General features: G+C 43.6%; 1 protein-coding gene across 2 annotated transcripts in view; it reads left to right on the top strand.

Moving 5' to 3' along the window:
- The first annotated feature begins 11,697 nt into the window (after positions 1–11,697).
- Positions 11,698–16,778, top strand: part of LOC121922210 (retinol dehydrogenase 16-like) — a 28,108-nt gene continuing 23,027 nt past the window's right edge. Inside the window, exon 1 of one of the 2 annotated variants that reach the window (XM_042451324.1) lies at positions 11,698–11,804. The gene's annotated coding sequence lies outside the window, so the exon portion shown is untranslated. Of the gene's footprint in view, positions 11,812–16,778 lie in introns of both variants that reach the window. The other variant, XM_042451322.1, reaches the window with a different exon arrangement.

Below are 16,778 nucleotides of genomic sequence, written 5' to 3'. Positions count from 1 at the left end.
GATTTGAATCCTGGTCTCCCCGTATCCTAGTCCAATGCTCAAACCATTCCACCTGCTGGCCCTATAGTGTGTGTGTGTGTGTGTGTGGTGTGGCGCCGCGCGCACACACATATACACAAACACACAGATACATATGCATTCTTTAAAATTGAAATGCTAATGTTATGCATTCAATATAATTATTTTAAAAAACATAAGGCATCTCACCACTGGATGGAGGATTAAGACCAGTGACCTAGCTTTGGTTGGCGCTGTCTAGATGCGATGGTGTTGAAGCAACTTCAAGGGCCGCCCTGTTCTCCCCTCATATTATTTTTTTTTTTAAAACAGCCTTAGACTGGACAGCCCTTCAAACATAGGGCTGTCTTTTAATAACCCTTTCAAACAGAGGACTGACCTCTGGATAAGATTGCTTCCTTCTACAGGTTCTCGTGGCTTATTTCTAGGCCTTCTAGATTTCCGAGTTAGACCATTTTCATCCTGCCAAAACTAGTTAGACCACTTTGATCCTGCTTCTAAGGCTGTCAGGTTTCCTGCATCATAAAGCCTGAGATGCACTGGAGCAAGCTGTAGTGATATTGTGGAGCTGGACCCCCAAAACTAACATTCCCTGCCGGGTTTGTAGTAATGTCTCTTTTAGAGGCAAGCTCAGAAGGCCTCGTCCTAGCAGGCTTTTTTTAAGGAGTAACACGAAAGATACTGCATTTCAGATGTAAAGATCAGGAGAAGTTTGTTTTATTCATAGGTAGTTTACCAGCATGGTGTAGAGGTCTGAGTGTTGGACTAGGGCTTTGGAGAACAGGGTTCAAATCCTATCTCAGCTATGGAAGCCCACTGGGTAACTTGGGCAAGTCACACACTCTCAGCCTCAGAGGATGGCAATAGCAACCCCCCTCGAATAGGGTTGCCATAGCGCCGACCGGGAAAACCGGGAAAAATGTAGGACAAAATTTTCAAATGTAGGACACACAAAATGTGTCCTACATTTAAAAATTATGTCCTACATTTCTCACAATCGCGGCGGGGGAGCGGAGGCCAAGCGGCGAGGGAAAGACCTCCACTTAAGGAGGTTTCCCTCCCGCTGGGCCCCGCCGCGATTGGAGGCCAGGATCGGGCTCGCCTCGTTCCTGGCCCCCGCAGTGACCAGGAAGGAGCGAGGCACCCCCGGCGAGCGCCGAGCCTCGCCTGTTCCTGGCCCCCCGGGGCCAGGAAGGAGGCGAGGAGCCGCCGGCGAGGCCGCGGCCTCGCTCGTTCTGGCCCCGCAGGACCAGGAAGGAGGCAAGCAGGCAGCGGCGATGGACCGGGGCTTCGCCTCTTCTGGCCCCCGCGAGGCCAGGAAGGAGGGGAGGAGGCTGCAGGGAGGCAGGAGGTTGGTGCGGCTGCGCCCCAAGAGGCGCCGCCTCCCTGCAGCCTCCTCCGCCTCAGCCTCGCTGCCCTCCTTTTCCATCCGGCGACCATGTGCGGGGGAGGAGGAGGAGGGCAGCGAGGCCCCAGGGTGCCTTGCAAACCCCGCTACAACCGGGCTTTTCCCGGTTTTTGGCTGCACCGTGCCGTGACCGGCCAGGTGCAGCCAAAACCGAGAAAAAACGGTTGCAAACCGGGTTATGGCAACCCTACCTGAAGAAACTTGCCAAGAAAACCCGGTGATAGGTTCACCTTGGAATTGCCATAAATTGGAAATGACTTGCACACAATAACAACAAAGCATTGCCAGACTAAAACTGAAAAGGCTCCAGTCCCTTTATGGTGGTTTAGAAGCGGGGTTTTCAGGAGGTGTTACTTGTTTCCTCCTTGTGTGACAGGCAAACCTGCTGAAATCCCCTCTTACACAACCATTAAAATGCATCTGAGGAATTAGACCAGAGTCCAAAACACTACAGAAATGATCCAGTTTAAGCTGCTTTAACAGCCCTGGCTCAGTGCTAGGAACCCTGGGAACTGTAGTTTGTCGTGGCACCAGAGCTCTTTGACAGAGAAGGCTAAATGTCTCACAAAACTTAGTTCCCAGAATTCCATAGCATTGAGCCAGGGCAGTTAAAACAGTCTCAAACTGGATTAATTCTGCAGTAGGTTTTGGACTACAGTCTACAAAAGCTTATGTTACAACCTCTTTTGCACAGTTAGTGCTACAAGATCCCTTTGCACACTGATATTCCAGACGAACTTAGTTGGATCTCTGAATTCTATAAGTATTAAAAGATATAGGATCCACCTGCACTTTTCACTCTGATAACTTTATCCCACCATTCTCTTGGCGAAAGACTCCAAGCAAATTACAGTTAAAAAAAAACTAGCTAAAACTATGTGTGTGTGTGTGTGTAAAACCAAACAATTCTATTTAAAGAGCACATCCTTAGAACAATTTTATTAAACACATTTTAAACTTAACAAAAAGATAAAAGGCACAGTACACCATATTCAAAACACCCTTCTGCACATAAGTTACAGACTAAATGCTTTAAAAATCTTTATAAGATGGGGCCTTTATCGTCTCCTCAGAGGCAAGTACAATCCTGGGGCTGTTAAGTTGTACTCTATGTGCCTTTGAAGTCAGATGTTGTTCAATGACAGATGTTCTTCAAAGTCAGATGTTGACTAAAAATCAGATTTCAACAGGATTTTAACATCTTAGAAATTCTAACATTTCTGTGTAGTGCAGTTCCTTATATTCAGAGCCAACATAAGGCCCAAGGGAGGTGGTCCACAGGTGAAAGAGCAGAACTAAAGATGCAAACAACCAGTTTTTAAAAAACAAAAAAACAAAAAAAATTGAGGCGATTATCTGTCTTCCCCCCCCCCCCCCTTTCTGCTGAGTTGGCAGGATCTTTCTCCCAACTCCTGTGCAACATTTTTCCAGGGGGGAATTCATTGGGAAGAGAAAGGAAATTTTTTAACATTTGAGGAGACTTTGGTCAAGAGGTAACATCACTTTCACTTATAATATTTAATCTTACAGAATTAGTGACTTTAAAAAATAAATATTAAAACAAAGCTCCTAAAAACAGCATTAAAAGGGTAGTGACCTGAGAGTGTAGGTGACTCTGAGGTTTAAAATTTGCCTCTTGAGAATGGACACACAAATGTGAAACTTGAGGACAAAACTTTCTGTAGCTGTGGGCCCGTACAGAGAGGCCAAAATAAAGCTGCATCAGGTCACTTTGGAGGTATGCTGTTTAAATGACACACGTATCTTAAGAGGCCAGAAGCTGCGCCAAAGCTGCGCTCCACTTAGGACTGGAGCGTGGTTTTGCCACGGCTTCTGGCTTCTTAGGACACATTCATCATTTAAAGAGCGTATCTTCAAAGTGACTTGGAGCAGCTTTATTTTGGCCTGTCTGTATGGGCTCTGTGTTTCCTTCTCCAAAACAAAGAGAGTTTCTTTACAATCCAGGCTCTTGTTGCTTTTCAGTGGGGTTAGCCAATCGGTGGAGTTTTTCACTGACACTATCAGGATCTTAGAGATTTAAAAATACAGAATGACCTATTAAACATTGTGCTGCCTGCACACATTGGATCATATTGGTTAGTGCCACCTAGAGAAAACCCATGTAAGCAATTGCTAAATAGTAAGCCAACATGCAAGTAAATGCCATTGAGTCAATGGGTCTACTATAGTAGGGGCTAGCCATGCTAAGTAGCATTGCTGTGAGATGACTGTATTGACCATTCTTAGTCCAGAATGCTAAAATGTAGACTATGGTTTGTGTGTTGGATCACAACTCTGAAGACCAGGGTTCAGTTCCCACCCATGAAATCCACTGGGTGACATTGAGCAAGTCACATGCTCTCAGCCTCAGAGGAAGGCAGTAGCAAACCCCCTCTGAACAAATCTTGCCAAGAAAACTGCATGATAGGTTCACCTTGGGGTCTCTGCAAAGTGGAAATGACTTGAAGGTACACAACACAACAACAATTAAGAAAAGTGGTAAAAACATTGTTATGGTCACCCTGAATGGACCATGTTGATATGGTATGCTTCTGATGGGAGAGAAGTCCAGTCAGTGTACTGCCCCTGAAAAATTCCTACTAACAATACCAGTGTTATCAATCACCCTCAAAGGAAATTCCCTGATTGACTTTCTGGAATGCCCCAAAAATTCGCAGAATGGGGCCAAGACTTCCAAGTTGGGGGCAGGACTTCTGGGTCGGGTCAGGGCAGGACTTCCAGGTCAGGGTGCGGGACTTCCAGGTGGGGGCGTGCACAAGGCATTATGGGAAAGTTAAAGGGGGCGGGATTTCTAGGATGGGAGGTATGTGGGGAGGATTGGGGGGGTGGGAAGGTATTTTTCGGCAGGAAGATTGAATTTTTCTAAAGGCTGAATTTCCCAGAATCTTCCCAGAAATTTAGCAATCCCGGAAATGACATGGAAAAACTTTTAAAATCCCAATTTCCGGGAAAAATTCATGAAATTGGCAACACTGAACAGTACTGACTGAGTTAACTTATTATGGTGGTGTCAACCACAAAAGAGCTTCATTTCCCCCTTTTAAAATATAGGATGGTATACATGCATTGCTCTCAGCTATCCTACATCCAACTAGTAGAGGGCTTCAATGCCTTTGCCCACAAAGCTGGATGGGAATGATAGATTTGCCTTAGGGTTGCCATAACTTGGAAACAGTTTGAAAGCATACCACTACCTCTACAACAAGAACGACAACCAAGAGCAATATGTGGATAGCATCATAGCTCCAGGGGTTTCTGGATAATTTTATTACCTGGATCCATTTCCATTTGGCTTCGGACTTGATTACTAGAGGGAAGCAGCTTGGGTTGCCTTGTTGGATGATCTTTCTTGGAAACTGGACAAGGGGAGTGTGTTGCAGGTGGTTCTGAACTTTTCAGTGGCTTTAAATACTGGCAACCATGGTCTCCTTCTGGGCTGCCTCACTGTGATGGGACTTGGAGTTGCTGTGCCTCTTGTCCTTGGAAGGTTGTGTTCAGAAAGTAATGATGGGAGACCTCTGTTAGATACCATGATTTTTGGCCTGTAGGTCCCTCAAAGTTCCCTTCTGTACACTATGCTTTTTAATATATACATGAAACGCCTGTGACAGTTTTTCCAAAGCTTTGGAGGCAGGTGCCAAAACTTGGTGACGCCCAATCTGTTTCTCCTTTCCACCTGAATCCAAGGAAGGTGTTTAGTCTCTATGGTCATTGTTTATCATCCATAATGACTTTGATGAAGGTCAGTAGTTCAAGGCTTATTCCACACAAGATAGATGTGTTCCTGGTCAGTCAAAGGGCAGATCAACAAACTCACAGATGAAGTCCGAGGTTGTATTCCCCATGAAGATGTGTGTTCACAGTTTGTGTGTATTTCTGGATTCAGTCCTATATGTGTTTTCATCTATATCTGTTTGAGTTTTTGCAAGCTTTCTTGAATCCTGGTTCTGGGGAAAAGGTGATACATTAAAAATAACAACAACACACTTCTACAATTTATAACAAAACATGATCTTCCAGGGAGCACAGAAATCCTAGCAAAATGGTTGTTTATCTGTAGCTTCCTATGTACAGCTATGTACATACCTTCTTATGTACAGCTCTGGCTGCACATTTCTTTGCTGCATTTTTCTCATTCATTTTTTTGCAAAGGGAATCATAAAACTTAAATTTTCATGAGCACTAGGGGGCAGCCAGTAATACAAGTGAACCTGGGAGATGGCTTCTTTTCCCCTGATTTACATGTTTTTGTTTTTTTAATTTCCAGAAGTACAAGAAGGCTTTTGCCCTGTGGCTTTTAACTCTAGTATTTTACATGGCACACGGTATTCTGTTTCTTCTTGGAGAAATACATCAGTTCACAATGCCCAAAGCCAAACGAGTTATTTTGGCACATGAGACAGAAAATTATGCAAACACTTCATTCCACCTGTGACAGTAAAAATACAATAATAGCAAAGTAAATAAGTAACCGTTTAATTCTGTGAGGGCACCAGATCCTGTCTGATTGTGGAAGTTAAGGAGGGTCATCCCTGGTTCGTATTTGGATGAGGGACCACCAAGGAATACCAGGTGCTGTGTGGAATATATTTCAGAGGAAGGCAATGACAAAGCATCTCTCATTCCTTGCCTAAGAAAAAATGATGACATTCATTGTGGCTGTTATTGTGTGCCTTCAAGTAATTTATGATTTATAGCAACCCTAAAGCAAACCTATCACAAAATTTTCTTGGCAAGATTTGTTCAGAGGAGTTTGCCTTTGTCTTCCAAGCCATCTAAGTCTCTTAAGTCAAGAGTGGAGGACGCAGGGATAATACTGGGCTTTAGATACAGATAACTGGGCATGTTCCTTCTGGACCAACACCTGTTCTTCAGATTTGCAAACATGTTTCCTTTCAAATGAGTCACAAATTGTAGTTTGCTAGAGCTTCCCTAAAGTAATTTCTAGGGAAATTAGTCATTACAAATAGAAAGCACAGAGGGAGAGATTCTTCAATACTGGGATGAGGACTCCTCTCATGCAGTGTAAAATAGAAATGCTATTAAAGTGAGTCACGTATATGTTGGCCCACTTTAAAAAAAATGCTCTTTGTAAAATGTAAAGATAGGCTCCAAGAAGCTTGAGAGCTGTACAGACAAGTACTCTTAAAATTCTCTGAAGATGTTTTATTTCTAGTGCCCAAAGGCAGGGGTAGGCAACTTTGATCGGCCTGGGTACCAACCTTCTCCAAATATGCCACCAGCCATACACACCCTGCTGCACCACCAGAATTCAGCAGTGGAAGTAAACAAGTTCCTCTCTCTTCCAGTTGAAAACAAGGCAGATAGTGAGTGTGCATTCTTGTTTTAAAAGAGAATCATACATTCTGGGATTACAATTGTTTTTTAAAACCAGACATGGACTCTTGCTATATCTGGCTTTTATACTGCAATTTCACTGGGAAAGAAGTGGCTTTGGTGATACTCATCACATGTCACCGACTCCAACTGCTAGCTGCCCTGTTCCCAACCTGTCCCTTTCTATTCATGGAGGAAACCCGTGAATGACCTGGCAATGATGCACATCCCCAGATGTGAAATGTTGCCCCTGGGGCAGTTGTGCAATTGTCAGTCACATGGTACTACTAGGACAGGACACATATGCTGTGAGTCTTCACTGGGACACATGTTGCCAAATACCACACGTACTGCCTTTAAAATAAAGCAGTTTTCTCTTAGAAAAAACTGCTCCCCCTTTCACCCTTCCCGCACTGTTCCAAAGAGCCCCGATTATCTTTCTTTCTTTATATTTATATATTTTCTTTCTTTAAAAAGCAGCAGAACTCCAGAATTGCATGTAAAAAAAGTGGGGAGGGGGAAGACTCCTAAAGGCATGCTGGATAGGGCATAAGGTAGGGAGGTGGGGATTAAAGGAAAGGTTGTAAAGAGAGTGCACTGGAGGCAGTATCCCTGGTTGTGCAAATCAAAGGAGGTGTGATGATGGCTGCCTGGAAAGCAGTATATTCCCATGTTATTATTATTTGTGTGACTACTGCAACAACGGGATTTGTGCGGAAGAGTTCTTAGACTGGTGATAAAGGCCTGAAAGAGGAACCTGTAAGACCCCCATGTTGAAAAAGAGTGTTGGACTAAGACTCTGGAAGCCAGGGTTGAAATCCCCAATTGACCATGAAAACCCACTGGGTGACCTTGGACAAGTCACACTCTCTCAGCCTCAGAGAAAGGTAGTGGTCAATCCTCTCTGAACAAATCTTGCGAAGAACAGCCCGTCATAGATTTGCGTTAGGGTGGGCATAAGTCGGAAACAGTTTGAAGGCACATAACAACAAGAAAGAGGAATATGGCTCTGCATATGGGGGAGACAGAAGGATTATCTCTTTATCTGTTGCACTGCCTTATACTGTATATCAAAACCCCACAGAGAAATTTGTAGGGTACTTCTGCAGGATCTAAAACATGTCCCTCATTATCAGTTACTATGAGATTGTGATCCTGCTATTACAGAACAAAGTCAAGGTTGTGAAACCTATCTGTGCAATTCCTTTGAAGTAAGGCTGGCAAGGACTGATCGGTTTCGCTTCTTCTCACATTCAGATTTCTTCTAAGATGTGGCAGTTTGAAACAGCAGGAAAAAAAAGAGAGTCACATGTTGTAGCAGTAGCTGGGCCTTTGACCAATGGTGAAGCTGCACCGTACAGTAGGCCCTTGGTATCTGCTGAGATTTGGTTCCAGATTGTAAGCCTGAGGGCAGGGAACTGTCTAATTAAACATATAATTTTAAGCCGCTCTGATACGCTTTAGGGCTGAAGGGCAGGCTAATAAATATAATACCAAAATCTGTGGGTGCTCAAGTCCCATTAAATACAGTGATATATAAAACGGCAAAATCAGGCGGTGCTTCTTGTAATTTTTATATATAATATATATATATATTATATATTATATAATAATATTCAAGTTGTGCACGCTGAATTTGTGGCTAAAGAATCCATGGATACAGAGGGCATGCACATCAAAACATGTATCTCCAATTTTACTTCAGTTTAGTGTAAATGGCCTCAGTCCAAATGGGGTATTAAAAACTCACCCCATCTAATTTTTTCCTAAACATTCTCCCCCCTCTCTTGGTCTCTCTCTCACACACCCAAGCAAACAACACAGAGTATTGGATTTAAAAGCAATCGGAAAAGCACTCAATTACGCTTGGTGGCAGTTTTGAAAATACTGCTATGCAAGGGAGGATAAAACTAAATAGGGAAAGAAGACTTAACTGTCTCTCACTCATGTGTGCTGGCCAGAATGGACAATACGTGCTTACTTTCATGTAAAGTTAAAAAAAAAAACATATTTGGCTGCCTGTCATATGTCTGACATGAGCTATTGCCACATTGCAGAAATATTGGTGAGGTATCAGCGTGGTGTGTTGGAGAGCTCTGGTGCCTCACCAAACTAATAATCCCAGGATTCCAGGATGGAGCCATGACAGTTAAAGTGGTGTCAAACTGCTTTATTTTTGCAGCGTGGATACCCATAGTGATAGTTTGATTCTTAGATGCCTTTACAAGAGGATATGAGAGCCAGCATGGTGTTGTATGATTCATGTTGGACTAGACTCTGGAGACTAGAGTTGATTTCCTGCTTGGCTATGAAAGCACTGGCTAACCTTGGGCAAGTCACACTCTCTCAGCCTCAGAGGATGCAATGATAAACCTCCTCTGAACAAAGCTTGCAAAAAAACCCCATCATAGGGTCGCTATAAATCAGAAACAACTTTGTGGTACACAACAAAACAAAACAACAAAGGTGCACAAAATCATAACAAAAGATTTAACTTAAGGGCATCTCTGCCAAAAAAAGTAATAAAGGTATGACAGTTTGTCACTAATGCTAAAGCATAATTCCAAATGCTAGTAGACAGAGCTTTTGATTCATAGGGCAAATGAGATTAAAATTGGCTATTGGCTGCATCCAAACTAGAGAAATAATCCAGTTCACACCTCTAACTGCCTGGTTTAATGCATGCAATCCTGGAATGGTAGTCTGTTGTGGCATCAGAGCTCTCTGACAGAGGAAAACTAAAAATGTCTCACAAAGCTACAGTTTCCAGAACTCCATAGCAGTGAGCCTTGGCAGTTAAAGTGGTATTAAAATGGATTATTTCGTAGTGCGGGCACGTAAAATAACCTTTATTTATAAAGTCAAAGCAGCATTACTGCTAAGCTTTTAGGAACAGTATGTGTAGTACCTTTTTCAGAGAAAACACATCTTCCCCATCTTTCTTATGAATTGCCTCAACATATCCATTACAATAGGGAGCCTGAAGCAAATGGCGGAGAGAGAAAGCAATATTCATCCCCAAGATGCCCTTCAGATGTATTGAACTACTTACTATGATCCGTGAAACCAGGGTGATAGAAGTACATCACATATGATGGGGAGTCAGCGATTCAGTCCCTGAGGACTCGGTTCAATTTTAAACTCCAAAAACCTTCTGAATATGTTCCATTTATTTACTTATTTAGTCTCTCAAAGCTGGTCCAAGCACCAACATTTTAAAAATAAAATTAAAATGGAAGCTAGGTATATTGCTTTTTGAAATCTCTGTGGAGTGGGGTGGTTGTTATTGTTGTGTGCCTTCAGGTCCATTCTGACTTGTGATGACCCTAAGAGCTCCTATCATCAAGTTTTCTTGGTATTTTATATATTATTATATTATTATTATTATTATTATTATTATCTGATATCTGCCTTTCTCCAGTATAGGGCGGTGCACAGCAAATTTAAAACAATACAGTTTATTTTTTGTGGGTTTTTGGGCTATGTGGCCATGTTCTAGAAGAGTTTCTTCCTGACATTTTGAAACTCTTCTAGAACATGGCACCATAGCCAAAAAACCCACAAAAAACTATGGATGCCGGCCATGCAAGCCTTGACTTCACAATATAGTTTAAAAACAATACAAAAGCATTAAAATGTATCAATTAATTTTTAAAAAAAACATTTTAACATGTTTTACAAAGCTAATACAATTACGCATTAAAATTTAAAACGTATTAAAACCTCTCAAAACCTGTTGATAACATTTGCTCAGAGAGGCTTGACATTGTCTTCCTCGGGGCTGAGACAGTGTGACTTGTCCAAGGATTGGGTTTGTTTCCAGAGCCAAGCAGGGATTTGAATCCTGATCTTCAAGATTCACGGCTTTTGACACAGCAGAAATAATCCTGTTTGAGACTGGTTTGATTGCTGGAGTCAATGCTGTGGAATCCTGGGACTGGCAATTTGGCGTGGCACCGAGCTCTCTGACAAAAGGCGGCTAAATAGCTCACAAAAACTATTCCAGAATCTATAGCATTAAGTGGCATCAAACTGCTATCAGTATATCTTATTAAAAGATTGTAAAGTTTATTTCCCACCATCTCCCTTATTATCGGGCTGCTCTTGTTTTGCCTCCTATCAAGTTTTCCAAGCAAACTCTGTCCTTTTTTAAAGAATTAATATGTAGCAAAATGAGGTCTCCTCTAAAGCTCTAAAAAGAAAGCCTTTCCCCATTGCATTTATAGGAGGCAACTCTCTTGATTTGCTTATCAGACAAGGGAAATTGAAAGTATAATCCAATGGCAATCCGAATGCAATCATGGGGTTTAACGTTATTGCATGATACCACACGCAATTTTGGGCAATGGGAAGTCAGTCTGAACGCAATCATGGGGTTTCACATGATTGCGTGAGTGGTGATCACACACAATTTCAGGCAATGGCAAGCTATTTTGGGGCAATGGGAAGTCAGTTCGAACACAATTCGAATCTCATAAATTTGCTGAACTAGTGAATTCACATGAATGCGTTCTGGCCCCACTTTCTTTTCATTTGAAATTCAGAGAAATTCCTCCCGTGTGGTAAACACCTTTGAGGGTTCTTTGGCTGCATCCAGACAGCAGAAGCGATCCAGGTTGACACCACTTTAAAACTGCCCTTGCTGAAGGCGATGAAATTCTGGTAAGGGTAGTTTGTGGTGGCACTAGAGCTCTTCAACAGGGAAGGCTAAATATCCTACGAGACTCCAAATCTTTGAGCCCTAGTTAAAGCGGTGTCAAACCGGATTATTGCTACAATGCGGATGCATTCTTCTCCTGTAGGGAGAATTATATGCTGTAAAAGGGACCTGTTCCCTCTGTGTGTGGGTTTTGTTGTTTTCTTCCAGGCTTGGGAAGAGGCGGGCCCTGGCTGCTCTTGCCAAAGTCTCCTCATAAATCCCTCCCTTGTTTTTGGGACACTTCCTGACTTCTGCCCAAGGAAAGGGCCAAGGGCGGGCGAGGACAGGGACTTTGCCTGCTGCGAGGAGGAGAGCTTGGAGGTAGGAGGTGGGCAGCCCTAGGGAAAGGCCCCAAGGAGGCCGGGGGGTCTGGAGGCGACAGAACAGAAGAAGAGCAGCAAGGAGGAGGAGGAGGAGGAGGAGGAGGAGGAGGAGGCGAGGGAGCCAGTGGGGAGCAGGGGGCTGTGTCCTCTTGGACTAGATGCCTCTGGAGAGCAGGATAGATGGGGGGAGTGAGCTCTTAGAGCCCCTTTTAGGCTCAATGAAAGAAAGAAGTGGGCAGCAGGAACTTTCACAGTGGACTTTGGCACCTGAGGAAGTAGACTGGAGTCTAGGAAAGCTCCTGCTGCCAATTGGTTTCAGTGAGTTTCAAAGGAGCTATAAGAGCTCACTCTACCTACTAGTGGTGTTACTAGGCTTGGGGTCACCCCCACAAACCCCATTGACCTCCTCCCAACCTATTGTGTTGTTGTGTGCCTTCAAGTCATTTCCAACCTATGGCAACCCTAAGGCTTCATGGGGTTTTCCTGGCCAGTTCCTGCAGAGGAGGTTTACCATGGTCACCCCCTGAGGCTGAGAGAGCGTGACTTGTCCAACCTGATCCAGTGGGTTTGCACGCCCAAGCTAGGATTCGAACCCTGGTCTTCAGAATCTACCTTCCATCCAAGCTGACACCACTAGTACAGTATGGGGAGAGCTCTTGTAGCTACTTTTGAGAATCACTGAAAGAAAGAAGTTGGTGACAGGAGCTTTCCTAGACTCAAGTCTACTTCCTCAGGTGCCAAAGTCTGAGGGAAACAACAAGAGCCAAATCTCTGGCAGGGAGGGACACCACTGTTACGTACTGATTCTACAGACTAACCACGGCGGTATCATTGGCAGCAGGAGCTTTCGCAGACTTAAGTCTACTTCCTCAGATGCATTTGGAGACCAGGGTTCAAATGTTGGCCCTGCCATGTAAAACCCACTGGGTGGCCTTGGGCCAGTCACAGTCTCTCAGCCTCAGCTGTGGCAAAGCCCCTTTGAACACAGTGACCAGGCATTTTCCTTTTCCAGGACACCTTTCAACCTTCTGTTCAGGAGAAATGTCAAAACGCCCTTCATTATGAGCATGGCTAAAGAAGCACAAATTTATATTTAAATGACAATTTTGAGCTTCATTTGGTCATGCCCTACCTTTCTTTCTGGAATGTCCTACATTTTGAGGTGCCTTGTCCTCCTTTGCAATGAGGACATCTGGTCACCCTGCCTCCAAAGAAACTTGCCAAGAAAACCCCATGATAAGTTAACCATAGGGCTGCCATAAATCCAAAAGGACTTGGAGGCACACAAGAACAACATGAAGGACATTAAGGAGGATGTGTGGAGGAAGGCTGGCCACAAGTGAGCTGGGACTCCCACTCGTGTTTCCAGGGTGAACTGTGGGCGCATTTAAGCATCATAATAGTGGGCAACTCAGAGAGAGAGAAGGGAGAGGGAGCTATTGTCAGCCTTTTGAGGGGGTCATGGACCTCTGAGGAAAATCTGATCATAGCTTTGAACCTTCTCCCCAGAAAGAAAAGTAACACAAGGAAATTGAATTGGGGGGACGACTATTTTTGCCTGGCTTACTGTCTCACTGAAGCATATCGGGAAGACCATAGGTTCTCTATTCCCATTCTAGCTGCTATGCCACACTCTCTGTTTCTAAAAAAATAATAACAAAAAAACCAAAACAAAATTGCAAGAAAAAATATTTGCACTTGCTGCAAATTTTCAGCAAATGAAGGAGCAGCAAATGCTAGGGACACACACATCTGTCTGTTAAGCGCTGCATCTGCACTGCAGAAATAATCAGATTTGACACCAACACCATTTTAACTGCCATGGCTCAATGCTGTGGAATTCTGGGAAGTGTAATTTGTTGTGGCACCAGAGCTGTCTAACAGAGAAGGCTTAATATCTCACAAAACTAGAGGGCTCTGGTGCCACAATGAACTACAATTCCCAAAAATCCATAGCATTGAGCCAATCTGAATTATTTCTGCAGTGTGGATGCAGCCAAGATGTCTAGTATTTTAGAGGCAGCCTTTCTCTCTTTTCCTGGAGTAAAAGTAGAACAAAGTTTAAATAAAGAGATTGCACCACAACCCAGAATCTCCCTCATTCTGCCTGAATAACAGAACATGCCAGAGAGGATGAAAGTTTTTCTGCTGCCTGAGGCAAAGGACAAGATAGTGCTTCCATTTTCAGTTATTGGACTTGACTGGCAGTTAGATATTACATCAAAGCTGGTGGCTTCAAGAATGCTGTGTCAATTACACACAGCCCTGTCATCAAGCGACTTAGAGTTGCTCCCCATTCCCCACCTCAGCAGTGAGAGTCCCAGCATTTTCCATGTCAGAGTAAAGAGTCCATGCAAAAGCTTTCATTTAGTGCCAGGTCGATGTCCCTCTAAAATCAGGGATGACTTGAATTACCAGAACAAAGATGAACAAACCAAGACTTCTCTTTTGGTATTGTTTGACTCTGGTTCAAATGTGCCAACTGACTGATGTGCAACTTTCACGAACTGAGCATTTTAATCGATTGAGGCATATAATCTAAAACTTTTGATCAGGCAACCCGGCTGCCCCTTTGTGTTACAGAACTGAGTTTAGTGATAAAGGAAAGCAGCTCTCTGAAAAGTAACTGCTTTCAGTTTGATTCCCAATAGGCCTGTGACAATACTATGCAAAGACACTTTTTCTGAGTGCCCATAACTTATCAGGAACAAGAACTGATATCTGGCTTGCCGCCTCCATATGTATTGCATGCACTACAAGCCCCATCAGCCCAACAAGCACACCTATTGATGTGTAACACAATGTATCTAGAAGGTGCTGGATTGGGGGAAGGTGGAACACTGTTCATATGTTGTTGTTGTTGTTGTTGTTGTTGTGTGCCTTCAAGTCTTTTCTGACTCATGGTGACTCTAAAGCAGTGCTTCTCAATTATTTTCTGTCATGCCCCCCCTAGGAAGAAGAAAACATTTCGCGCCCCCCACACGATTGTAAATAGTATCATTTGTCTATAAAATTTTTATAAGTACACCTCTGCATAACACTGTATCCTGAGCCTTGCGCCCCCCTTTACGGAGCCTCGCGCCCCCCCCCCGGGGGGCCCGCCCCACTATTTGAGAAGTACTGCTCTAAAGTGACCCATCATGGGGTTTTCTTGGCAAATTTCTACTGGGGGTGAGGGTTTATCATTGCCATCCTCTGAGAGAATGTAACTTTCCCAAGATCACCCAGTGAGTTTCGTGGCCAAGCTGGGATTCAAATCCTAGTCTCCAGGGTGTAGTCCAACACTCAAACTACTAGAGCACACTGATAAGGGAGTTCAATTATTGTGCCTGTTTGTTGGCAGTTAACAAAGATCCATAACTTGTTGCAGTAAACCCTAAGTGTTTTATAATACTCGACTATCAAATATCCCCTCCCTTCTTGCCTTATAGTTCTCCTTTTACATGGAGAGGGAAAAAACCTTCAGTGTGTTTGATATTCTGGGTAATGGATTTGCCTTTAAGATGGTTTTACTATCATATGATATTCTTAATTGAGATATTTTATTTTAGAGCAGATTACTATATTTCATTTCTGAAAGCAGATATTTACACTATTTTTACACTATATAAAGCACACATGTAGGCCCAGCACCCCATTTGAGAGCATGCATGAGAATGATCCTGCTTCATGTTAACCTTCTACATGGTTAGACACTTAGGCAATATGCATAAAGGCCACTCTTGGACCCAATTTCTGTTTGTCCCACTCTGCAAGTTAAAATATAACCAACAGCACCAGCCCTTACAAATTCCTTGCATAAGGTTTTTTGTTGTTATAAGTATGCCACCTCTATGTTGAAGTTACTTGTGAACACTAGTCTGATCTGTTGGCCAGGCAAGAGGTAGGAGAGAATAAAAGATATGGAAACACCATATATTATATAATTGGAATGCTATTCAACTTAGGGGGTGTTCCCATTCACCTATAAAGCGGATCATGATGTGAATTTAGGGGGTATCATTTCCACTCAAGCCCGAATTAGATCTACATTGCCTCGGAATCGTTCCCATAGAGATTCGAATTTGAATTGGATTATCTCGAATAATTCGAATTATATGCCTATAAATCGGTTTAAAAAAACAGTAGGCTTTAAAGCGAATTATTTTTGCTCCTGGGGTCCGATTCACGATATCCGAATGGGAACGACAAGGGTGTCTGATTCGGGAACCTGGAGATAGGAGGAGCAGCACTCAAGGGGCTGGCCTGGGGGTGTCACCCTCTTTGTTCTCTTTCTGCATTGCCAGTGCCATTTTCTTCAATTCGCATAGCCTTTACCTTGGTGGATTGCAACCTCCCCTCTGCTCCTCATGCATAGACCGACGTGTAAGGAGAGCCATTGAACACCATTTTAAACTATTATTTTTTTCTTTTTTCGCCTCTGCCTGAGCGCCTGAGCAGCAGATGGGCTTTGCAGTACATGCCTGCTTGATCGCCCCCCAGACAGCCCAGGGAGCAGTGGGGGAGGCAAAGGGATTTGGGGGAATGGAGGCTCCTTCCAGAGGAACTATGGGAAGATAGGACAGCCTGGACGCTCAGGGATCTGAGGGGGGGGATCAAGCTTTCTCTTCTCTCTTCCCCAAAGAGTCTCTCCCCACTGAACCCCGCTGCCTTCTCCTCCTTGATCCGATGTGCCAAGCCTGAGCTTTGTATGCTTAGTCTCTACCCACTGAACCCCACTACCTTCTCCTCCTTGATCCGATGTGCCAAGCCAGAGTTTTGGATGCATAGTCTCTACCCACTGAACCCCACTACCTTCTCCTCCTTGATCCAATTTGCCAAGCCTGAGCTTTGGATGCATAGTCTCTACCCACTGAAATCCACTGCCTTCTCCTCCTTGATCCGATTTGGCAAACACACACGCACACACACTAGATGGATAGATAGATAGATAGATAGATAGATAGATAGATAGATAGATAGATAGATAGAT

Source organism: Sceloporus undulatus, chromosome 2, assembly GCF_019175285.1.
Source record: "Sceloporus undulatus isolate JIND9_A2432 ecotype Alabama chromosome 2, SceUnd_v1.1, whole genome shotgun sequence".
Lineage (NCBI taxonomy): Eukaryota > Metazoa > Chordata > Lepidosauria > Squamata > Phrynosomatidae > Sceloporus > Sceloporus undulatus.
This window is presented reverse-complemented; position numbering and strand designations above follow the sequence as displayed.